Here is a 25708-nt window from a genome sequence, read left to right on the forward strand (position 1 = left end):
ACCCTAGGCTCAGATGGGCCTAAGGCCCACCTAGTGGTGCGCCCCCCTCTCTCCCCCTTGGCCGCCCCCCTAGATGGGATCTAGGGCTGGCCGCCACCCCTAGGGGTGGAAACCTAGGTGGGGGCGCAGCCCCTCCCCTCCCCCTATATATACTTGAGGTTTTGGGCTGCCATAGACACGATTCAATCTCCTTCTTGGCGCAACCCTACCCCTCTCCCTCCTTGTCTCTTGCGGTGCTTGCCGAAGCCCTGCTGGAGTACCACGCTCCTCCACCACCACCACGCCGTCGTGCTGCTGCTGGATGGAGTCTTCCCCAACCTCTCCTTCTCCCCTTGCTGGATCAAGGCGTAGGAGACGTCACCGGGCTGTACGTGTGTTGAACACGGAGGTGCCGTCCGTTCGACACTAGGATCATCGGTGATTTGGATCACGACGAGTACGACTCCATCAACCCCGTTCACTTGAACGCTTCCTCTTAGTGATCTACAAGGGTATGTAGATGCACTCTCCTTCCCCCCGTTGCTAGATTACTCCATAGATTGATCTTGGTGATGCGTAGAAAATTTTGAATTTCTGCTACGTTCCCCAACAGTGGTATCAGAGCTAGGTCTATGCGTAGTTACTATGCACGAGTAGAACACAAAGTAGTTGTGGGCGTCGATATTGTCAATTATCTTGCCTTTACTAGTCTTATCTTGATTCGGCGGCATCGTGGGATGAAGCGGCCCGGACCAACCTTACACGTACGCTTACGTGAGACCGGTTCCACCGACTGACATGCACTAGTTGCATAAGGTGGCTGGCGGGTGTCTGTCTCTCCCACTTTAGTCGGATCGGATTCGATGAACAGGGTCCTTATGAAGGGTAAATAGAAATTGGCAATTCACGTTGTGGTTTTGGCGTAGGTAAGAAACGTTCTTGCTAGAAACCTATAGCAGCCACGTAAAAACTTGCAACAACAATTAGAGGACGTCTAACTTGTTTTTGCAGCAAGTGTTTTGTGATGTGATATGGCCAAAGGATGTGATGAATGATATATATGTGATGTATGAGATCATGTTCTTGTAATAGGAATCACGACTTGCATGTCGATGAGTATGACAACCGGCAGGGGCCATAGGAGTTGTCTTTATTTTTTTGTATGACCTGCGTGTCATTGAGAAACGCCATGTAAATTACTTTACTTTATTGCTAAACGTGTTAGCCATAGTAGTAGAAGTAATAGTTGGCGAGCAACTTCATGGAGACACGATGATGGAGATCATGATGATGGAGATCATGGTGTCATGCCGGTGACAAGATGATCATGGAGCCCCAAGATGGAGATCAAAGGAGCTATATGATATTGGCCATATCATGTCACTATTATTTGATTGCATGTGATGTTTATCATGTTTTTGCATCTTGTTTACTTAGAACGACGGTAGTAAATAAGATGATCCCTCATAATAATTTCAAGAAAGTGTTCCCCCTAACTGTGCACCGTTGCGGCAGTTTGTTGTTTCGAAGCACCACGTGATGATCGGGTGTGATAGATTCCAACATTCACATACAACGGGTGTAAGACAGATTTACACATGCAAACACTTAGGTTGACTTGACGAGCCTAGCATGTACAGACATGGTCTCGGAACACAGAAGACCGGTCGAACATGAGTCGTATAGAAGATACGATCAACATGAAGATGTTCACCGATGCTGACTAGTCCGTCTCACGTGATGATCGGACACGGCCTAGTTGACTCGGATCATGTAATCACTTAGATGAGTAGAGGGATGTCTATCTTTGTGGGAGTTCATAAGATGAACTTAATTATCCTGAACATAGTCAAAAGGTCTTCGCAAATTATGTCGTGGCTCGCGCTTCAGTTCTACTGTTTAGATATGTTCGTGGAGAAAATTTAGTTGAAAGTTGATAGTAGTAATTATGCGAACTAGGTCCGTAAACTGAGGATTGTCCTCATTGCTTCATAGAAGGCTTGTGTCCTTAATGCACCGCTCAGTGTGCTGAACCTCGAACGTCGTCTGTGGATGTTGCGAACATCTGACATACACATTTTGATAACTACGTGATAGTTCAGTTAAACGGTTTAGAGTTGAGGCACCGAAGACGTTTTGAAACGTCGCGAAACATATGAGATGTTTTGAGGGCTGAAATTGGGATTTCAGGCTCGTGCCCACGTCAAGAGGTATAAGACCTCCGACGATTTTCTTAGCCTGCAAACTAAGGGAGAAAAGCTCAATTGTTGAGCTTATGCTCAGATTGTCTGAGTACAACAATCATTTTAATCGAGTGGGAGTTGATCTTCCAGATGAGATAGTGATGTTTCTCCGAATTCATTACCACCAGGCTGCTAGAGCTTCATGATGAACTATAATATATCAGGGACATATATGATGATCCTTGAGATATTCGCGATGTTTGACACCACAAAAGTAGAAATCAAGAAGGAGCATCAATTGTTGATGGTTGGTGAAACCACTAGTTTCAAGAAGGGCAAGGGCAAGAAGGGACACTTCATGAAACGGCAAATCAGCTGCTGCTCTAGTGAAGAAACCCAAGGTTGAACCCAAACCCGAGACTAAGTGCTTCTGTAATAAGGGGAACAGCCACTGGAGCAGAATTACCCTAAATACTTGGTAGATGAGAAGGCTGGCAAGGTCGATAGAAGTATATTGGATATAAATTGTGTTAATGTGTACTTTACTAGTACTCCTAGTAGCACCATGGTATTAGATACCGGTTCGGTTGCTAAGTGTTAGTAAACTCGAAATAAAAGGCTGCGGAGTAAACGGAGACTGGCTAAAGGTGAGCTGGCGATATGTGTTGGAAGTTTTTCCCAAGCTTGATGTGATCAAGCATCGCACGCTCCCTCTACCATCGAGATTTGTGTTTGCATTGAGCATAGACATGATTGGATTATGTCTATCGCAATACGGTTATTCATTTAAGGAGAATAATGGTTACTCTGTTTATTTGAATAATACCTTCAATGGTCTTGCACCTAAAATGAATGGTTTATTGAATCTCGATCGTAGTGATACACATGTTCATGCCAAAAGATGTAAGATAGTAATGATAGTACCACCTACTTGTGGCACTGCCACATAAGTCATATCGGTATAAAACGCATGAAGAAGCTCCATGTTGATGGATCTTTGGGCTCACTCGTTTTTGAAAAGTTGAGACATGCGAACCATGTCTATTGGTTTATATGCATGAAGAAACTCCATGCAAATGGACTGTTTGGACTCACTTGATTTTGAATCACTTGAGACATGCAAATCATACCACATGGGCAAGATGACTGAAAGCCTCGTTTTCAGTAAAATGGAACTAGAAAGCAACTTGTTGGAAGTAATACATTTTGATGTGTGCAGTCCAATGAGTGCTGAGGCATGTAGTGGATATCGTTATGTTCTTACTTCACAGATGATTTGAGTAGATGTTGAGTATATTTACTTGATGAATCACGAGTCTGAATTATTGAAAGGTTCAAGTAATTTTAGGGTGAAAGTGAGAGATCGTCGTGACAAGAGGATAAAATATCTATGATATGATCATAGAGATGAATATCTGAATTACGAGTTTGGCACAGAATTAAGACATTGTGGAAATTGTTTCACAACTAATACAGCCTGAAACACCATAGTATGATGGTGTGTCCGAACATCATAACTGCACCCTATTGGATATGATGCATACCATGATGTCTCTTATCGAATTACCACGATAGTTTATGGGTTAGGCATTAGAGACAACCACATTCACTTTAAATAGGGCACCACGTAATTCTGATGAGATGACACCGTATGAACTATGGTTTAGAGAAACCTAAGCTGTCATTTGTTAAAAGATTTGGGGCTGCGACGCTTATGTGAAAAGTTTCAGGCTGACAAGCTCGAACCCAAAGAGGATAAATGCATCTTCATAGGACACCCAAAACAGTTGGGTGTACCTCCTGTCTCAGATCCGAAAGCAATAAGGGATTGTTTCTAGAATCGGGTCCTTTCTTGAGGAAAAGTTTCTCTCGAAAGAATTGAGTGGGAGGATGGTGGAGACTTGATGAGGTTATTGAACCGTCTCTTCAACTAGTGTGTGGCAGGGCACAGGGAGTTGTTCCTGCGGCACCTACACCAATTGAAGTGGAATCTTATGATAGTGATCATGAAACTTCAGATCAAGTTACTACCAAACCTCGTGGGATGACAAGGATGTGTACTACTTCAGAATGGTATGTAATCCTGTCTTGGAAGTCATGTTGCTAGACAACAATGAACCTACGAGCTATGGAGAAGCGATGGTGGGCCTGGATTCCAAAATGGCTCGAGGCCATATAATCCGAGAGAGGATCCATATATGAAAACAAAGTGTAGACTTTGGAAGAACTACTTGGTGGTCGTAAGGCTGTTAGGTACATATGGATTTTAAAAGGAAGACGGACAATGATGGTAAGTATCACCATTAAGAAATCTCGACTTGTCGTTAAGATGTTTTCCGACAAGTTCAAGGAGTTGACTACGATGAGACTTTCTCACTCGTAGTGATGCTAAGAGTCTGTTGGAATTATATTAGCGATTACTACATTATTTATGAAATCTTGCAGATAGGATGTCAAAACATTGTTTCCTCGACGATTTTCTTGAGGAAAGGTTGTATGTGATACAACCGGAAGGTTTTGTCAATCCTGAAAGATGCTAACAAGTATGCAAAGCTCCAGCAATCCTTCTAAGGACTGGAGTAAGCATCTCGGAGTTGGAATGTATGCTTTGATGAGATGATCAAAGTTTTTGGGTGTATACAAAGTTTATGAGAAATTTGTATTTCCAAAGAAGTGAGTGGGAGCACTATAGAATTTCTAATGAGTATATGTTGTTGATCAAAAATGACGTAGAATTTCTGGAAAGCATATAGGGTTATTTGGAAAGTGTTTTTCAATGGAAAGCCTGGATTAAGCTACTTGAACATTGAGCATCAAAATCTATAAGGATAGATCAAAACGCTTAATGGTACTTTCAAATGAGCACATACCTTGACATGATCTTGAAGGTGTTCAAGATGGATCAGTCAAAGAAGGAGTTCTTGCCTGAGTTGTAAGGTATGAAGTTAATACTTAAAGCTCAACCACGGCAGAAGAAAGAGGAAGGACGAAGGTCGTCCCCTATGCTTTTGTCATAGGCTCCATACGGTATGCCATGCTGAGTACCACACCTGATGTGTGCCTTGCCACATATTTGGCAAGAGGGTACAAAGGTGATCTAGGAGTAGATCACCATATAGCGGTCTAAATTATCCTTAGAGGAATAAGGATATGTTTCTCGGTTATGGAGGTGATAAAGAGTTCGACATAAAGAGTTACGTCGATGCAAGCTTAACACCTATCCGGATAGCTCTGAGTAGAGATACCGGATACGTATAATGCAGCAACAATTTAGAAAAGCTCCAAGTAGAACAGTTATTTGAAATGGCTCCAAATGTAGCGTAGTAGTTGCATCTACAAGATGACATAGAAATTTGCGAAGTACATACGGATCTGAATGCTGCAGACCCGTTGACTGAAACCTCTCTCACAAGCATAACATGATCAAACCCATAACTCTTGGGTGTTAGTCACATGGGGATGTGACCTTGAGTGTTAATCACATATCGATGTGAACTGGATTATTGACTCTAGTGCAAGTGGGAGATTGTTGGAAATATGCCCTAGAGGCAATAATAAATTGGTTATTATTATATTTCCTTGTTCACGATAATCGTTTATTATCCATGCTAGAATTGTATTGATAGGAAAATCAGATACATGTGTGGATACATAGACAACACCATGTCCCTAGTAAGCCTCTAGTTGACTAGCTCGTTGATCAATAGATGGTTACGGTTTCCTGACCATGGACATTGGATGTCGTTGATAACGGGATCACATCATTAGGAGAATGATGTGATGGACAAGACCCAATCCTAAGCCTAGCACAAGATCATGTAGTTCGTATGCTAAAGCTTTTCTAATGTCAAGTATCATTTCCTTAGACCATGAGATTGTGCAACTCCTGGATACCGTAGGAGTGCTTTGGGTGTGCCAAACGTCACAACTTAACTGGGTGGCTATAAAGGTACACTACAGGTATCTCCGAAAGTGTCTGTTGGGTTGGCACGAATCGAGACTGGGATTTGTCACTCCGTGTAAACGGAGAGGTATCTCTGGGCCCACTCGGTAGGACATCATCATAATGTGCACAATGTGATCAAGGAGTTGATCACGAGATGATGTGTTACGGAACGAGTAAAGAGACTTGCCGGTAACGAGATTGAACAAGGTATCGGGATACCGACGATCGAATCTCGGGCAAGTATCGTACCGATAGACAAAGGGAATTGTATACGGGATTGATTGAATCCGCGACATCGTGGTTCATCCGATGAGATCATCGTGGAACATGTGGGAGCCAACATGGGTATCCAGATCCCGCTGTTGGTTATTGACCGGAGAGTTCTCTCGGTCATGTCTGCGTGGTTCCCGAACCCGTAGGGTCTACACACTTAAGGTTCGATGACGCTAGGGTTATAGGGAATAGATATACGTGGTTACCGAATGTTGTTCGGAGTCCCGGATGAGATCCCGGACATCACGAGGAGTTCCGGAATGGTCCGGAGGTAAAGATTTATATATGGGAAGTCCTGGTTTGGTCGCCGGAAAAGTTTCGGGTTTTATCTGTAATGTACCGGGACCACCGGGAGGGTCCCGGTGGTCCACCAAGTGAGGCCACCAGCCCTGGAGGGCTGCATGGGCCAAGTGTGGGAGGGGACCAGTCCCTGGTGGGCTGGTGCGCCCCCCCACCAAGGCCCAAGGCGCAAGGGAGAGTGGAAGGGGGCAAACCTAGGCTCAGATGGGCCTAAGGCCCACCTAGTGGTGCGCCCCCCTCTCTCCCCCCTTGGCCGCCCCCCTAGATGGGATCTAGGGCTGGCCGCCACCCCTAGGGGTGGAAACCTAGGTGGGGGCGCAGCCCCTCCCCTCGCCCTATATATACTTGAGGTTTTGGGCTGCCATAGACACGATTCAATCTCCTTCTTGGCGCAGCCCTACCCCTCTCCCTCCTCGTCTCTTGCGGTGCTTGGCGAAGCCCTGCTGGAGTACCACGCTCCTCCACCACCACCACGCCGTCGTGCTGCTGCTGGATGGAGTCTTCCCCAACCTCTCCTTCTCCCCTTGCTGGATCAAGGCGTAGGAGACGTCACCGGGCTGTACGTGTGTTGAACACGGAGGTGCTGTCCGTTCGGCACTAGGATTATCGATGATTTGGATCACGATGAGTACGACTCCATCAACCCCGTTCACTTGAACGCTTCCGCTTAGCGATCTACATGGGTATGTAGATGCACTCTCCTTCCCCTCGTTGCTAGATTACTCCATAGATTGATCTTGGTGATGCGTAGAAAATTTTGAATTTCTGCTACGTTCCCCAACAAAAACTTGTGTACCTTGAATTGTTGACATGAGCAATTGGTAGCCCCCAAGGGCCGGCTCATTATAATATGATGAGTCGGGTCTTTAATAAGACTAGTAAAAATGACATTGCATTAGCCCCCAAGTGACATGGTGCATGCTTGCAGCGACATGAGACTTGCATGTAATCTCAATTTAAATAATGTAGCCCCCAAGTGCCGGGTTGTAAGCTTGCAACGACTCGGGACTATTCCTTTCATTGTAGAATAAATCATATCCTTTGATAAAATAATAGCCATTGCGCTAAAGCGACTTTGAAAACTTAATAATACCGGTTATTAATAACCATAAAAATCCAGCCATGTTGGCTATTCAAGATAATATAATCCGGTATGAAAACCTTATTCATTCAATATCATAATGAAAATTCAGTCAAGTTTGGCTATTTGAATAATATAACCCAATGATTTATAAGCGCATGATTCCAATGGCGCAATCCAAATATATATACTGGCGACTTATAGTCCAAAGCCAGGCCGGTTTAACAAACCTGTTTCTGCATACAACAAGTTTAAAGTGTCCTGGCGGTTTACCGCCGGACGGGTCATAATGCCCAACATATAACCCGGGTTTATAACCAAGGCTGCACTTAAGAATAATCAAATATGAAATATATCATACCTGTGACATTGAATCACATTGTTGGTTTTACCAACTTTTTGTAGTATAGGTGATAACCCCAATCTTGAGTACTAATAACTCCTTCCATATTGTGCCGGTTTAGGATAAAACCGTATCAGATTGTGATAAACACCGGATTATCCATATTCGATGCTGGCAACTTGTAGTTGAAACCAGGCGAGGTTAATAATCTCCAGATTGTAACTTGTACTAATAACTTATAGTTGACAGCCTAACCGGGTTGAGAAAACTCCGGTTTATAATTGAGTTTGTACTAACAACTGATAGTTGAAAGCTTGCGCCGGGTTAAGAAATACCGGACTGATGAAATGACTTATAGTCTGGCCGGGTCAATGGACGCCGGTTTACCTTAAAACCTTATCAAAGGAGAAGAAACTTTGACAAAAAGCAAATGAAAAAACTTGCAGTCGAGGCTTTTCAAGGGCTGCCAGGCCCAAACTCGAGGCTTTTCATGGGCTGCCAGGCCGCTGAGTTAAACCATTTGACAAAGCCTTTTAAGATGGGCCTCCAACTAACCAATCGTCGTTTTAACTTTGACAAGTTCAGGGTCTGTATAAGAGTAACTTGTCAAACGTTCGGCGGGTCATGCCAGGATTAACCGGATAGGAGTGGCTTACTTGATGAAGACAGGTTAACCCGGGGTTTTAGGTGAATACACCAGGCTTCCAAGCCGTGGGTCGATACCCAATTACAAGGGTCTTTTCAAACTCTTTGTTACTTTACACAAAGAGCCCCCAAGTAACTTTGTGAGCTGTGCTCAATGGGTGCCTATGTTTGAGTTGTGCGTAGCAACAAGACTCTCTTTGGCCCCTTGGGTGTGAAGCTCCCAAGCTTTGGTGTGGCGTGATAGCCGGATTAATGGACAGGACTCCGCTTTGCAAGCAGAAGCTCCCATGTGATATATTTTTGAGCTGTGCTCGCCGGGTGCCTATGTTTGAGTTGTGGTGTGCAACAAACTCTCTTTGGCCCCTGATGATAATATTGTCTTGATAGCCGCATCAAGAGGGTAGTAACGCCATGTTCTCTTTGGTGAATACACCTATGTTTGAATAGGAAGCCCCCAAGTAATCATATGAAGATGAGCCCATAAGGCAGAACACCCATGTTTGAACCGTGCGTCAGGGCAACAGGTCCTCTTAGGCAACCTTTAACTTTTTGCAAGAGATAAATTCTTCTTGAACCGGTATTTTGAACAGGCTATCTAGAGCTTCAAAGCTTTGTGGGAGATAACTTTCCCTTAAACCGGATATTAAACCGAAATCCTTTTTTTAAGCTGGAAATTTTCTGACGGCCTTTAAATTTGCACCAATATGATGGTTTAGGGCCCTGCATTAGACAACCTTGCTAGCCGGAATAATTGCTCTGTTAAAGAAGGCAATATAAAATATACTGGACGGATTTCACCTGATATATCATGCCAGGGGTTATCCATCGTGGAGTTGACGATCACCATGGTGAAGCGGAATTAATCACGGCTGAGTCGGCCGCGGCGTTGTAAACTGGTGCGGACGAGCGAGTTGTTCTCCGCGTTTTAAACCGGCATGGCAGCGAGAGACGGCCACGACGCTGTGAGCCGGTGCGGTCGCGAGAGACGGCCACGGCGTTGTAAGCCGGTGCAGGAGTCCATTTGAGTAACGCGACACGGACGACCACCTATGCCAAATGATGTTGGCGCGCCTCCATCTCCGCAATATAACGACACCTTTGTAATGAATAATGATCCTGCGAAAAAAATACTGTAGACCAAAGTAATTTTTCGCAGATAAATTACTGTACATAGATAAAATAATAGGATGGGTATCACCTGATGTATCTTTCGGAGGAGGTGGCTGCACAGCAATTTGCCAAAACGACGGCCTTCACGTCCAAGCAAAAATCACCACGCACCCATCCAGCTTTTAAATGAGTCGTGCCCCTTGAGCAAGCACACCAGGGCTGCCTCCAGGTGTACTAGTCCCCAGTGTTATCCGTTGTAACACTAATAGTATAATGAAACACGGCGGCTCAGCCGCTCAGCTGAATTGCAGTTCGTATTCGTTACATCCATGGAATATGTAGCAGAATTGATCCATCCAACCACGCCTATGACGCGATGTGTTGACAGTAGTAGTTTGTTTTGGCCCTCCATGTAGTCCCCGCCAAGGAACAAAATTCTCTTGTCTGAACCTTCGACAGAACCTTCAAATGCTTTCTCAAAAACAGGCGGGCACAAGCAGCGACCAAAACTGACTTAACAGCAGGATATACGGTGCATGTACAGGACGACTCAGAAGCCGGTGAAAACAGGGCCACGGCAGCAGAGTCGTTCAAGGCGGATTGGGAGCCCGGCGACTCAAAACGGCCGCTTGTAGAAACAGCGCGAGGCCGGCGGGTTATGCTTATATCGTGAGCCGGATTTGGGCGCGGGGAATGGCGATTCTGTGAGGCGACTCGAGCGCGCTTGTTGAAGCGAAACGGACTGCGTCGGCGGCCGGTGACTCGCCGTGAGGCCGTAGGGACGGCACGGGGCAGTCCGCCAACGCTTGGAAGCCGACTCAAGGCAAAATCAGCGGAGGAGGCAGCCAGCGGGCGGCGACTTGCCCAGGGCGCGGCGGCTCACAGCCTTGCCCCTGCTGCAGTTGAGGCAGGCCGGCTCAAGATCGCGGCGCGGGGCGGAGCAATGGCAGCTCAACGCGCAGCCAGCAGAGGAGGAAACCATGGAGTAAATTGCAAAAAACCATCATAATTGGGGACCCTAATTCAGAAAACCACCACCATTTGAATTTTTTTCAAAAAACCACCACCATTGTACTAACAGTTTTCAGAAAACACTTATCACAGGATTAGAGATGTTTGACGCAAAATCTGACTGCTGGGTCCCACTTGCAAGTGATGACATGGCATGAAAAATTGACTTCGTCCGCATGGACCTTAACTTGATGTGAGCCCACTTGTCAGCATCTCCTATCTCTCTTCGTCCCTTTCTCTGGCATTCCATCGAGCAGTTCGTGAGCTCTCTGCCGGCGGCATCCGGACAAGGAAAGAGAACTGCCTGGGTGGCCGGCGCCGTTTGGATCCGTCGTCGGAGATGTCACGGATCGCTGGAGGTCGGCGGCAAGCGAAGGAAGCAGCAGGTGGCTGGTCGTGGCCGACCCGGGCGGCGCGGTGCGACAGGCGCGCCTGCGTCCCCCGGCGGTGGCAGCCACCGCCTCCAGTCATGCCCATCGGAGTGGAGCCGGGCTGGATCTCCTCATGCCCAGGAGCTGCCCCACAACGCCGGCGAGATCACGAAGTGAAGGAGCCCTCGCGCACAGCAGTGTGCAGCGGGGAGCCACGGCGGTCTCCACTGGATGTCCCTCCCGTCGACCTGCAGGTGGGGGCTCAGGCGGGAGGACGAGGCCGGAGAGGCCCTGGTGCTTGCTGCCGTCGTGAGCTGGTATCCGCCGTTGCCCTCCCGCGTGCTGGATCCGGCGGTCGGCATGCCCGCTGGCACAAGGGGAGGTCGCATCGCCCCGAATTCGCCGTCGGGGCTGCACTCGGGGCCGACACCGCTTGGATTCATCGCCGGGCGGCGCACAGAAGCCGGCAGTGCTCGAATCTGTCGCCGGGACATGGAGAGTGGCGGCGGTCATGGAGCGACGGGGCAGTTGCGGCGCGGTGCCAGGCCGCGGCGGCTTTGCAGCGACGGTGTGGCGTCTCCGTTGACCCGGCCATGTGAGACCTCCTCGTTCAGGCAGTGGGCACCGCCGGCAGTTGGATCCTGGACGGCAGCAAAGGGTGAGTCGGGGTGGGGAGAGATGCGTGAGGTGGGAGGTCGGCTAGTTTTGTTTAGTAGCGGCGTTATCTCGTCCTCGCTACGTGGCACCTGACCATGGGACCCAACGGTCAGTTTTTTGTTAAACGTCTCTAATACAGTGATAATCCAGTGATAAGTGCTTTCTGAAAATTGTTAGCACAATGATGGTGGTTTTTTGAAAAAAATTCGAATGGTGATGGTTTTCTGAATTAAGGTCCTCAATTGTGATGGTTTTTTGCAATTTACTCGAAACCATGCGTGGACGACGCCAGTGGGTATGCGATGTAAGATCTGGCCCGAGGCCACGGCGACTTAAGGCAAAGGGCCATGGCGGCTCGAGGCAAATGGGGGCCAGGAAGCTCGGAACAACAGGGGAGTAGGGCATCTTGGAGCGGCGGGGTCGTGACCTGTGATTCAGACGACGGCCGGCGGCTCGCAGGCAACGGTGACGGGCGGCGGTTTGCAGGCAACCACGACGGCCAGCGGCTCACGGCAGTGGCGGAGATCACTCGATGCCGGACAACTCGGCGCAAGATGCACCCGCAGTGGCGAGGCGGCAAACTGGAGGTAGAGGCGGTTCACAACGGCCGGAGACTTGGAGGTGCGCCGGCGATGGCCAAGGCGTAATGGCAGAGGAGTATCCTATTCAAATTCGGTGGGTCAACGATGCGGGTCGACACAAGAGTCCGAGCCCGTGGTCAATCCGCCCCGGGGTCGTCTTCCATCAGTACTTGGAAATTTTTGATGCTGTAGTGCAATCTTGTCGTCTTCCATCTTCTAATGCAAGTCAATTTTCAGGTCGATGCCGTGGTGGTTCAGTCGTTTGACCCATCCCGAGACGGTCGTGACCCGCACAAGGCGCGGAGCAAGGTGTCCAGTGCAGGACAAATCCAAGGTGGATTCGAGGTGAAGGCGGGGTCGTAGGGCGACTCATCGATTGATTTGACACATCTTTTCCAGAAATCCATCATCTGGGCGACTCGTTGATGGTCTTGGTAACTTGAAAGCAATTAAACTGATCATGAGATGGCGGTTGATCGAAACTGCAACCCTAATTTTCCTCGATCTTAATCTTGTACGCTTTGACTCCAAAGTTTAATCATGTTCCAGATCAAAAAACAATGAACTTGTCGGCTCCTCCTCATCCGACGAAATCGCGAGCTTCTCGAACCCTAGGAGAGATCCCTCCAAGAACTCATCACCACCGTGCGCGAGCCCCACGGTGGGCGCCAACTGTCGTGGGATTGTCACGGCAGATGTCCTTAGTGTCAGGACTTAGTCGCGAGGCCAACGCATCTATGTGGTAGCTTGAGAGGGGTTGAGCAGGACGAGAGACGCGATGTTTTACCCAGGTTCAGCCCCTAACGGTGGAGGTAAAAGCCTACATCCTGCTTCATTGATATTGATGATAATGATCACGGTTACAAGAGTGCTCTATCTCGAGAGCTATTGTCTAAACCTAACTTGTCCAACTTGTGGAACTTGTCCATCTTGTCCCTCTTGGGGTGCCCTGCCCCTCCTTATATATGTTAAAGGGGCGGGTTATATGTGGAGTCCTATTAGGATTAGGACTAGTCTACCTTCTAATACAAACCGGATACAAGTCTGGGTCTTAACTCCTTGTAAGGTAAATATTCCTGACGCCTTTCTTCTTAAACCGGCCCACCATTAACATAAACCGGCCTTCTGGGCCTTGTCATTCATCTGACTCGTCCGCCGGGTCACCAGTGTGTCATAATGTTCCGGCGGGTTGCTTGTAAACCGTCAGGTCAGGGCGGGTTGCCAGTGAATCACCAAGTGTAAACCGTGTCTCAAGTAAACCGCCAGGTCAGCCGGGTTATACTTCCGGCCAGTTTACGCCGCGGGGTATATCCCCGACACAAGGTATTCCTCCGGTGTCCTGGAGTTGCATAATCTCATAGTCGAAGGAATATGTATTTGACATGAAGAAAGCAATAGCAATAAAACTGAACGATCAATATGCTAAGCTAACGGATGGGTCTTGTCCATCACATCATTCTCCTAATGATGTGATCCCATTATCAAATGACAACTCATGTCCATGGTTAGGAAACCTTAACCATCTTTGACCAACGAGCTAGTCAAGTAGAGGCTTGCTAGGGACACAGTGTTTGTCTATGTATTCACACATGTATTTAGGTTTCCAATCAATACAATTCTGGCATGAATAATGAACATTTATCATGAATAAGTAAATATTAAATAACAACTTGCCTCTAGGGCATATTTCCTTCAACTACGGGTCCATAGTTAGTTGCTAGATGGCTTCTTCTCTCTATTTGATATTCAATACAATGTTCTCATCGATGTTCTTGGAGTTCTATCTGATGTAATCACTTTTTGAGGTGTGTTTGTTGGGATCCAATGAATTGTGAGTTTATGATAAGATCTATCCATGAATATTATTTGAGTTTTCTCTGAACTCTTTTATGCATGATTACTATAGCTTCGTATTTCTCTCTGATCTATTGATTTGGTTTGGCCAACTAGGTTGATTTTTCTTGCAATGGGAGAGATGCTCTGTAATGGGTTCGATCTTGCGGTGCTCAATCCCAGTGAAAAAAGGGGACATGACACGTATGTATCGTTGCTATTAAGGGTAAAAAGATGGGTTTTATTCATACGTGAGTTTATCTTGTCTACATCATGTCATCTTGCTTAAGGCGTTACTCTGGTTTTTTTTATGAACTTAATACACTAGATGCATGCTGGATACCGGTTGATGTGTGGAGTAATAGTATTTGATGCAGGCAGGAGTTGGTCTACTTGTATGTGATGCCTATATATGATCATTGCCTTGGATATTGTCATAATTATTTGTTTTTCTATCAATTACCCAACAGTAATTTGTTTACACACCGTATGCTATTGTCAAGAGAGAAGCCTCTAGTGAAAACTATGGCCCCGGGGTCTATCTTTTATCATATATTAAAACAAAAAATACATTACTGTGTTTTTCTTCTATTTATTTTATTTTGTTTTTTTGTCTGAACTATCTATCAAATACCATACAATTTAATCTTGCTCATAACCATCAAGGGATTAACAACCCCTTATCCGCATTGGGTTGCAAGGATTTATTATTTGTGTGCAAGTGCTGCTAACGAGTTGTTGCTTGGTTCTCCTACTGGATTGATAACCTTGATTCTTAACTGTGGGAAATACATATCTTCTAACACTTTGTCCTCAAAAGTTGATGGCAAAGTCATGCCCATGATTAGGAAAACAGAACCATCATGCAACACTTGGGCTAGTATTAGAGACACGAGTAGGAATACATTTTACCATTTATTATTCCACACATGCACACATGAGTTTCCCTCCGAGCCTCGTGGTCATTGCAGACTAGAGAATCATTACAGTTATAGCATGGAACACAAACATCAATTACAAACTTGGAGATACAAAATAACTATTATCATTGCCTCAATATCTCCTATAGGCGGGGGGCACATTTTATTGCAGTTTCAAATCCCTCCTCAACACGCAACTAGGGCAGTGTTTTATCCTAGTTGCAACTCCACCCTCGATATGCAACTGAGGGCCACATTTTTGTCCTAGTTGCAAGTCCATCATCAACACACAAATGGACCCAGCCCATTTTGGTTGATGTTACAAGTTCACCCTCGACACGCAACTGGGGGTGGCGGCGACCCCTTTTTTCTCAGTTGCAACTCCACCCTAGATACGCAATTGGGGGTCTGGCCATTTTTGTCATAGTTGCAAGTCTAGCATTCACACGCAATTGCCCCTAAACCATTTTTCCCTAGTTGTGAATCCACACTCGACACGCAACTGGGGTCACGACCAATTTTTGTCCCAGTTGTAATTTCATCATCGACACGCAATTAGGGGGTTGCTTTTTGTCCCTGTTGCAACTCCACCCTCGGTAGGCAATTGAGGGCCCTAATCATTTTTGTCACAATTGAAAGTGCACCTCGACACCCAATGAGACCTAACCCATTTTTGTCCTAGTTGCAAGTCCACACTCGACATGCAACTAGGGTGTGGGGCGATCCCTTTTTGTCTTAATTGCGACTCCACCCACGATACGAAACTCGGGGCTCGATCTATTTTTGTCGCAGTTGTGAGTCAATCCTCGACATGCAACCCGACCCATTGTCATTCCAGTTGCAAGTCCACCCTCGATACACAACTAGGGGTGGGGCCTGTGGGGTAATCCATTTTTGTCCAAGTTACAATTCCACCCTTGATACGCAACTGGTGGGCCCAATAAACTTTTTTCCTAGTTGCAAGTCCATCCTCCTTGTTTTTATTTTTTCTTTCAAGTTTTCCTTTTTTATTTTTTTTATTTTAAAACTCATGATTTTTTTAATGACAGTTGCATGACATTCATCGAACATGCAACTAGAAGTGTCTCCCTCACCTTTCAATTTCATGCGTCGCCCCCGCTGCACAACTGCACGTCTTCAACATAAGTGCAACAAGCATGTCTTTACCATTTTTAAATACATGATTACAAATTTTTACATGTTTTTGTAACACTCTTTCCAAATAAACATTGTGCTTTTTCTTTATATATAGCTGGATTTTTTAATACATGTTGATTTTTTTTCAAATGCATGATTAATATTTTTTCAATATATGTTTTGAACAGTTTTTCCATTATGTGTTATTTTTTTCAAATAAACATTGAACATTTGTTTGAAAAATAAAAAACATTTTTATACTACATGGACATATTTTACATTTTTATAAACATTTTTTAAATGTCACAAACATATCCTTTTAAATATTACATACATTTTTTTAAAATGGCAGGAAACATTCATTTGGATTACGCAAACATGTTTATGCTGTATAACATTTTTTTTCTAAAGTTTCACATACATTTCTTGAAACGTGTGAGCATTTTTAAATGTCACGAACAATTTTTTGGAATGTTATCAACATTTGTTTACATTGTGCTAACAAAAAAAATCACATTGTGTCAACATTTTTTGAATTTGTGGTGAACATTTTTAAAACATGTGGACACTTTTCTAAAAGTTACATGAACATAAAAAAAGTTTTCATGTATCTCTAAACTATAGATGAATATAAATTTTATACGAGAAACAACATTCTTGTGAACGAGAAGGATGAGCCATCGAACGGAAAAGAGTAAAGAAAAGGAAAAAAGAACGGAGGATAGCCTAGGCTAACCGAACAAAGCTACATAAACCGAACTGAGCGTAAACTAAACTGAACGGGGGCCCAAGACACTAGCGAGGCGGGCTTCCGCCTCGCCGCAAGCACCTGGACAACCGCAAAAAATAAGAACACAAAGAAAAAGAAAGAAACAAGGAAAAAACTGATGAAAATCAACTTAAATGTGACATAACTATGTAGACATACCATTTTTTCACTCCGCATATAAAATTTGTTTGAAGTCAAACTAAGGAAAGTTTGACCAAATTTATCTTAAGAAATATCAACATCTACAACACTAAAGTTATATAGTATAATTTATTTGCTGATGCATCTATTGATATTAATTTCGTATTGTTAATGTTGTTCTTTTTTATAGAGTTGGTCAAACTTTGCAAGGTTTGACTTGAGACAAAATTTATATACAGACTAAAGGGAAACGGAGTTACCGAGTTAGTATTAGGTGGGTCACAGGCCGAGCGGCCCCGCTTCTCCCCCGCGTCGGCCGGCCACCGGGCGCCGGATCTCGCGGACCCTTCCCACCTCGAGGCCCCCGCAGACTCGCATACCAGCGGCTCTGCATGGCTGCTGCTACAACTGTGGAGATGACTGTCACATATCGAGGGACTGCACCAACGAGACCCTGTGTGTGTGCTGTGGAGGATTCAGGCACATCGCTAGGGATTGTGAGGAGCGGAGGAGCTCGTCGCCAGCGGAGGCACCGATGCGCCCGCGGCCGATGCCCCTCCCCCCCCCGGTCCGGCAGGTGGGACCTGCGCTGTCTCTGCAGCAGGTGGTGCTCCCACCGCCCCCAGCGCGCGCAGGGTGGAGCGCCCGTGGAACCAGGTGGTCCGGGATAGGGCGGCTGGTAGTATGGCCGGCCCGGCCTTCTCGGTGCCCTTTGAGCCGGTGGATGCGGCCAGGCCGGTACTCGTCATGCAGCGGCCTGCCGTGGAGGATGTGGGCTGCTGCTACATGGAGGAAGCAAAGGACCTCTGGCAGATGGAGGAGGAGCTGTCCAAAGCAGTGGTGGTCACGATCACTGGTACCAAGCCAGAGGTCGACCTGGCGGCGACGTTGCATGAAGAGTTTCGCATTGGGCCGATAGACATGTCAATTTGGGCGTTCTACACAGAGGATTTCATGGTGCTATGCAGGGAGCAGAGTACACATGATAGGATGGTGAGGCAGGGCGGCTTGTCGCCGTCCTCAACGGCTGGCTTCACGTTGTCACTGCGTCCATGGCTGAGGCAGGCGCAGGCTACCGGAGCGGCGTTGTCGTTCCTGGTGTCGGCGACGTTGGTGGGAGCGCTGACGCACGCGTGCACGAGGAGGACAGCCAACGCGGTCCTTCATGGCCTGGGGATCGTGGTTGGAGTGGTGGACAGCATGGCGCGGAGTGATTGCTCTCTGACTATAGCGCCAGAAAAACTCCTGTCTGCTAGGACTACGTCGGTATTTCCCCAAAGTGGAAGGGATGATTTAGCACAGCGAAGGTAGGTATTTTCCTCAGTGAAGAAACCAAGGTTATCGAACCAGTAGGAGAACCAAGCAACACAACGTAAACAACACCTGCACACAAATAACAACACCTCGCAACCCGACGTGTTAAAGGGGTTGTCAATCCCTTTTGGATAACGATGCTAGAAATTTGTAATAGATTGAAATAATAGATCATGAATGAAATAAAGTGCAGCAAAGTATTTTTGTATTTTTGATTTAATAGATCTGAATAAAATGCAAAGGAAAATTAGATCGCAAGCAAATATATGAGAAGGAAGACCCGAGGGGTCGTAGGTTTCACTAGTGGCTTCTCTCAAGGAAAATAGCAAACAGTGGGTGAACAAATTACTGTTGGGAAATTGATAGAACCTCAAATAATTATGACGATATCCAGGCAATGATCATTACATAGGCATCACGTCCAAGATTAGTAGACCTACTCCTGCCTGCATCTACTACTATTAGTCCACACATCGACCGCTATCTAGCATGCATCTAGTGTATTAAGTTCATGGAAAATGGAGTAATGCAATAAGAACGATGACATGATGTACACAAGATCTATCTATGTAGAGATAGACCCCATCGTTTTATCCTTAGTAGCAACGATACATACATGTCGGTTCCCTTTCTGTCACCGGGATCAAGCACTGTAAGATCGAACTCACTACCGGGCACCTCTTCCCATTACAAGATAAATAGATCAAGTTGGCCAAACCAAACCCAAATATTGGAGAATAAAATACGAGGCTATAAGAGATCGTGCATATAAGAGATGAAAGAAACTCAAATAACTTTCATGGATGTAGAAAGATAGATCTGATCATAAACTCAAAGTTCATCAGATCCCAACAAACACACCGCAAAAGAGTTACATCATATGGATCTCCAAGAGACCATTGTATTGAGAATCAAGAGAGAGAGAGAGAGAGAGAGATGAAGCCATCTTGCTACTAACTACAGACCCGAAGGTCTACAAAGAACTACTCACGCATCATCGAGAGGCACCAATGGAGGTGGTGAACCCCATCCGCGATGGTGTCTAGATTGGATGTGGTGGTTCTGGACTCTGCGGCGGCTGGATCAATATTTCGTTGACGCTTCTAGGGTTTCTGGAATATTGGGGTATTTATAGAGCAAAGAGGCGGTCCGGGAGGCACCCGAGGTGGGCACAACCCACCAGGGCGCGTCTGGGCCTCTTGGGGCACCCTGGTGGGTTGTCCCCTCCTTGGGACTCCCCCAGGTGCAACTAGGGCCGAACATGTTCCTTCTGGTCCATAAAAAATCTCTGTAAAGTGTTGTGGCATTTGGACTCCGTCTGATATTGATTTTCTGCGATGTAAAAAACACGGAAAAAAAGGAACTGGCACTTGGCACTATGTTAATAGGTTAGTACCAAAAAATGATATAAAATGACTATAAAATGATTATAAAACATCCAAGATTGATAACAAAATGGCATGGAACAATCAAAATTATAGATATGTTGGAGACGTATCAGCATCCCCAAGCTTAACTCTTACTCGTCCTCGAGTAGGTAAGTGATAAGAACAAAAATTTTGATGTGGAATGATGTTTATCATGTCATATCATATTCTTTTCTTTATAGCATGGACAATTGGACTTTTTATGTGATTCAAAGCAATAGTCTAGTTTGGACATAATAATTTAGATACTCAAGCATATCAACAAGCAACCATGTATTTCAAAATATCAACGCTAAAATAAGTTATCCCTAGCCCATCATGCTCAAATATTGATCCATTCATGAAACACACTCAAATATTAGCTACACCCAATACTTAAGTATGATCATATTGCCTCCTAGTTGGTGCTTTTTATGAGAGAAGATGGAGTCTCAAATTCAAAAATAAAAATTTCATAAAGTAAAAGAAAGGCCCTTCGCAGAGGGAAGTAGGGATTTGCAGAGGTGCCAGAGCTCAAAGCAAAATATTAGAGATAAAAACATTTTGGTAGGTGTATCCATCCCACCAATGAAAACGACTTAGAGTTCCGAACAATTTCCATGCTAGATATTCCATAGGCGGTTCCCAAACAGAAAATAAAGTTTATTCCTTTTTCCATCATACTTTCACTTTCCATGGCTAACTATATCCACGGGTGCCCTCCATACCAACACTTTCCAAGTTATTATTTGACAACATAAAGTAAATTCATTTTTGTATTCCGGGACTGGGCATCCCTAAGACCTTTGCTACTGTCCTACAAAACTCTGCGCTTGGAGGCCCAACATGAGTCTACAAGAATAAAGTTGCGTAGTAGACATCAAGCTCTTTTCTGGCGCCATTGCCAGGAGGTGAGTGCTTGAAGGTATATCTTTAGATCTTGCAATTGAATCTTTTAGTTTCTTGTTTTATCACTAGTTTGGTTTATAAAATAAAACTACATAAAAATGGAATTGAGGTTGCATCATATTATTGATCATCTTTATGATATCTTTCTTGAAAATGATGGTTCGGAAAGTTGTGCTCAATTGTTAGAAGAAGATGTCAATAAAATGTTTGGCACAAAATATTCGAATGATGAGCATGATTGCAATGTTGTTATTATAAATTCTTTGAATATCCAAAATGCTAATGATGATTTCACAAGTCGTGACAAAAATGTTTCTTATAAGCATGTCAATTTTTGCGGAGTGAATTGGGAGTGCATTTGCACACCAAAAAGGGAAGATAGATTTTGTAAGAAGCATAAATATTTAGAAATGAAAAAGTTGCAACAGAGGCAATATGATTGTGCTGAAAGATGTAACTTTTTTTGCCATCCTTGTGAACTTTGCAATGAACATGGTCATTTAAATCTCCAATGCAAATTGTTTCATGATCAAATCATGTCCAAAAACTGTGATAACTTGATTTCCCTTGAGCATCATAAAGAGCTTAGTATTCTTTTGGGGTATGAAGAAATGAAACATATAACTAAGGGTTTTCTAAATCCCGAGAGATTTCTTGATTTTGATCTAGAGGAAATTTATATGTTTTGTGCGGTAAATTGCATTGAGAATCCTTATATTGCCAACTATCTAAAGACAAGAAAACAAATGGAATATGAAGAGAGTACTAATGAAAGGGAAAATATTTCCCAATACCCTTCTAGTGTTTATTATGTTGAATCAGGTAACAAGGAGGAGCTTCCTATCCAATCAATCTCTTCAACAAAAAGCTTGAAAGAATTAATTAAACCCACACAAGATGTGGTGAAGAAGAAGAAAAAAAAGAAAGAATAAAGGTAAAAAGGTATCTCTCCCAAATAATGTTGCTCCTACCATTGTGCCTCGTGGAAGTGAATCAAATATGTTAATGGAGGATGATGATATTGAGCATGATTTTGTGATACCTACTACTTTATGTAATGATTATGATTGGGAAGACAATGATATCAATTATGATCTTGAAAATCTTTTTAGCACTTCCTTGGAAGAATATGATAATAATGTTCGCTATACTATTGGTGTCATTCATGCTGTTGATAAGAATGATTGTGATGATATGCAAAACCACAAGCTTGGGGATGCTATGTTTATTGAGTATGATATGTTTGAAGATTTATTTGCTGGAAATAATGCTTGTCCTAAGCTTGGGGATGCTTTGCTTAATGAATATGATCCTTTGATTCCTTCTACTTTTTATAAGAAAATTTATTAGGATGATAGCATGCCTCCTATTTATGATGATTACAATATTGATGAAAGTGGATTTGGAGAGGTCATGACTTTATTTAGTGATACATCCACTATTTTGGAAGAGGTTTCAATTGACTATGACTAGAAAGTTGCTATCTATGATGATTATTATGATGACATGTATGCCATAAAGAGTAATAAATCTTCTATGCTTGTGCATCATGAAAAGAGTGTCGTATGTGATAGTTATATTTTTGAATCTATTCATGATGTTTCTGAAAATTATTATGAGGAAGGAACTCATTCTCTTACACATCTCAATAATATCAATTTTCTTCTCTATGTGTTGATTGTTTTGAAGTTGCACTTATTTTTCCTTTCTATGCTAGTTGATTCTTGTTCCCATAAGTTGTCTGCTCACAAACTCCCTATGAATAGGAAGTGGGTTTGACCTAAATGTGCTTCATGATGCTCTTTTCATGTTTCAACTCTTATCTTTGATGCGAGAGCATCATTGAAATCATCATACCTAGCTAAAAGGCATTAAAGAAAAGCACTTGTGAGACAACCCAACATTTACCCCTACTGTTTTTATGTGTTCACATGATTAGGCTACTATAGTAATCATGTTTTATTGCTTTTGTTTCAATAAAGTGCCAAGTAAGACCTTTGGGATAGCTTACGGTGATAGTTGATTTGATCTTGCTGAAAAAACAGAAACTTTTGTGCTCTGGAAAAAATTCTCATTTTTAACAGAAGCGCGATAAAATGCTGATTCTTTTTGCAGAAGATTAATAGAAAATTTCCCATCTTTTCATAATTTTTCAGAATTTTTGGAGTATCGGAAGTATGGTTGGAGTACAAATTACTACAGACTATTCTGTTTTTGACAGATTCTATTCTCTATGCATAGTTTGTTTGTTTTCTAGTTTCCATGGCTTATATGGCACAATATAAATTGTGGAAATGTTATGATACAGTAGGAATTGTGTGAGAACAATTATGAATCTTGTCTTTGACAGTACAAAAAGTGAAGGGGTTTGCTCTTTATCATACTAACCTATCTCACAAAGTTCCGTTAAGTTTTGTGTGATTGAAGTTTTCAAATTTTGGGTGAGATGTCGATATGAGGAGAATAAGGAGTGACAAGACCCTAAGCTTGGGGATTCCCAAGGCACCCCATGGTAATATTCAAGGAAGACCCAAGCAACTAAGCTTGGGGATGCCCCCGAAGGCATCCCCTCTTTCATCTCCAATATTATCGGTAACCTCACTTGGAGCTATGTTTTCATTCGTCATATGATATGAGTTTTACTTGGAGCGTCAATTTATTTTGATTAGGATTTGCTTTCTGTTATTTAGAATAATATTTTGCATCTTTTATTTCAACAAAAGTGGCAAGGATAGCCTTTACCATGCTTATTTTACAAGTCTGCATGTTGCTATTTGAAAACGGAAATTTTACCGCTGTTGAAAAAATTCCCTAGAAAAGTCAGAATGTGATAAAATGTTGAAACTTTTTGAAAAATTATCTTTGATAAATTTCCTACAATGTGGTAAATTTTCATAACTTTTGGAGCTAGGAAAGTATTGATACTCTTGCATTCTTTACAGACTGTACTGTTTTGGCAAATTATAGTTATGTTCGCATATGTTTGCTTGTTTAATGATTCTATTTGAGGATAGGAGTATTAAATATGCAGAGGCATTTAGTATCCAATATTGAATAATAATTTGAGTGATTTGCTACAGTAGAGAATGATAAGGTTTTTGCATTGGTTTATACTAACTTATCTCACGAGTCCTTGTTGAGTTTTGTGTGGATGAAGCTTTTGAGATTTAGGAAAACCGTGATATGAGAAGAATTAAGGAGACACAAAATCTCAAGCTTGGGGATTTCCAAGGCATCCCAATATAATATTTCAAGAAGTCTCAAGCATCTAAGCTTGGGGATGCCCTGGTAGGCATCCCACCTTTCTTCGTCAACAATTATCGGTTAGTATAGGTTGAGCCTAAGTTTTTTGCTTCTTCACATGAGTTGTGCTATCCTTGGAATGTCATTTTGTTTTCTTTTGCTTGCTGTTTGAATAAAATTCTTAGATCTGAAAGTTTTTAAATAAAATATAGTCCTCAAATAGTTACCAGGGAGGCTAGGGAAGCAGCATTCAATACAAGCAATTCAAGAATAATTAGTATAAGGAAGAGAACTTTCACATATAAATACACTATCATGGAAATCTTTTGTGATTGTGAGCCCCCATCAAAATATTATATGCCAAAATTGTTCACATTGGACAAGGAAGACAATGTAATTATTTATGTTTGTTCATATTCACATAGAAGTTATATTATCATAGATCCTTCAACATGTGGTGCTTGCCCCCCCCCCCCCATCTTTGCTAGCCAAAAATTCCGCACCAAGTAGAGATACTACTTGTGCATCCAAAAATCCTTAAACCCAAATCTTATTTTCAAGAGTCCACCATACCTACCTAAGGGTTGAGCAAGATCCTTCAAGTAAGTTGTCATCGATGCAAAAAGGTAATAAAAATTGCTAATAAAAGTGTTAGATCATTTACTGTAAGAGAAAATTGAGCGTTGTACGAACTTGTGATGGCAAAGTAATAAAAGCGACGGACTGCATAATAAAGATTGCTATCACAAGGAGCAATATAACGTGACGTTCTTTTGCACTATGGGATTGAGCATACAAACAAATAAGCGCATGGTAACCTCTGCTTCCCTCTACGAAGGACCTATCTTTTACTTTTATGTATTTACTTTTATGCAAAGAGTCTAAGTTATTCTCTCTATTCTTTTTTATTTTTCTCTTTTGTCAAGCATCATGTGGTGAGGAAAGATCTAGGCACATATGTCCAGTTGAATATAGGTAGCATGAGTTATTATTGTTGATATCACCCTTGAGGTGAATACGTTGGGATGCAAAACAATAAGCCCCTATCTTTCTATGTGTCTAGTTGAAACGTTTTGCTCATGTGTATGCGGTGAGTGTTAACAATCATATAATACTATATGATGGTTGAGTATGTGGAGCTCTTACTTAGACTCTGTTGAATAAGTTGAATTGCAATTGCTTGGTGATTGAGAACATAGGTTGTTGGGTTTCAAGAGAATTCATTGTTTGAACCTTAACATGTGAATGGGTTGCCACTATAACATGAGAAGTTTTATAAGAAAGAATTGTTGTTATGATGCTAGGAAAAGTGATTGAAATTACCACTGATCAAACTTATGCACTTTGCTAGCATTCACACTTCATAAATCATTTCTTTTATCATTTACCTACTCGAGGACGAGTAGGAATTAAGCTTGGGGATGCTGATACCACTACTAGGGAAAAGCCTAGCAGCAGCGCGGGTTTTAGGCCTATCAGTAGCGCGGGCTGGAGCGCTACTGGTACGGCGCTACAGCTAAATGTTAGCAGTAGCATGGGTTAACCCACGCTACTGC

This window comes from Triticum urartu, chromosome 5A (assembly GCF_056163025.1).
Source record: "Triticum urartu cultivar PI428250 chromosome 5A, HENAU_Tu73, whole genome shotgun sequence".
In the NCBI taxonomy this organism is placed as follows: Eukaryota; Viridiplantae; Streptophyta; class Magnoliopsida; order Poales; family Poaceae; genus Triticum; species Triticum urartu.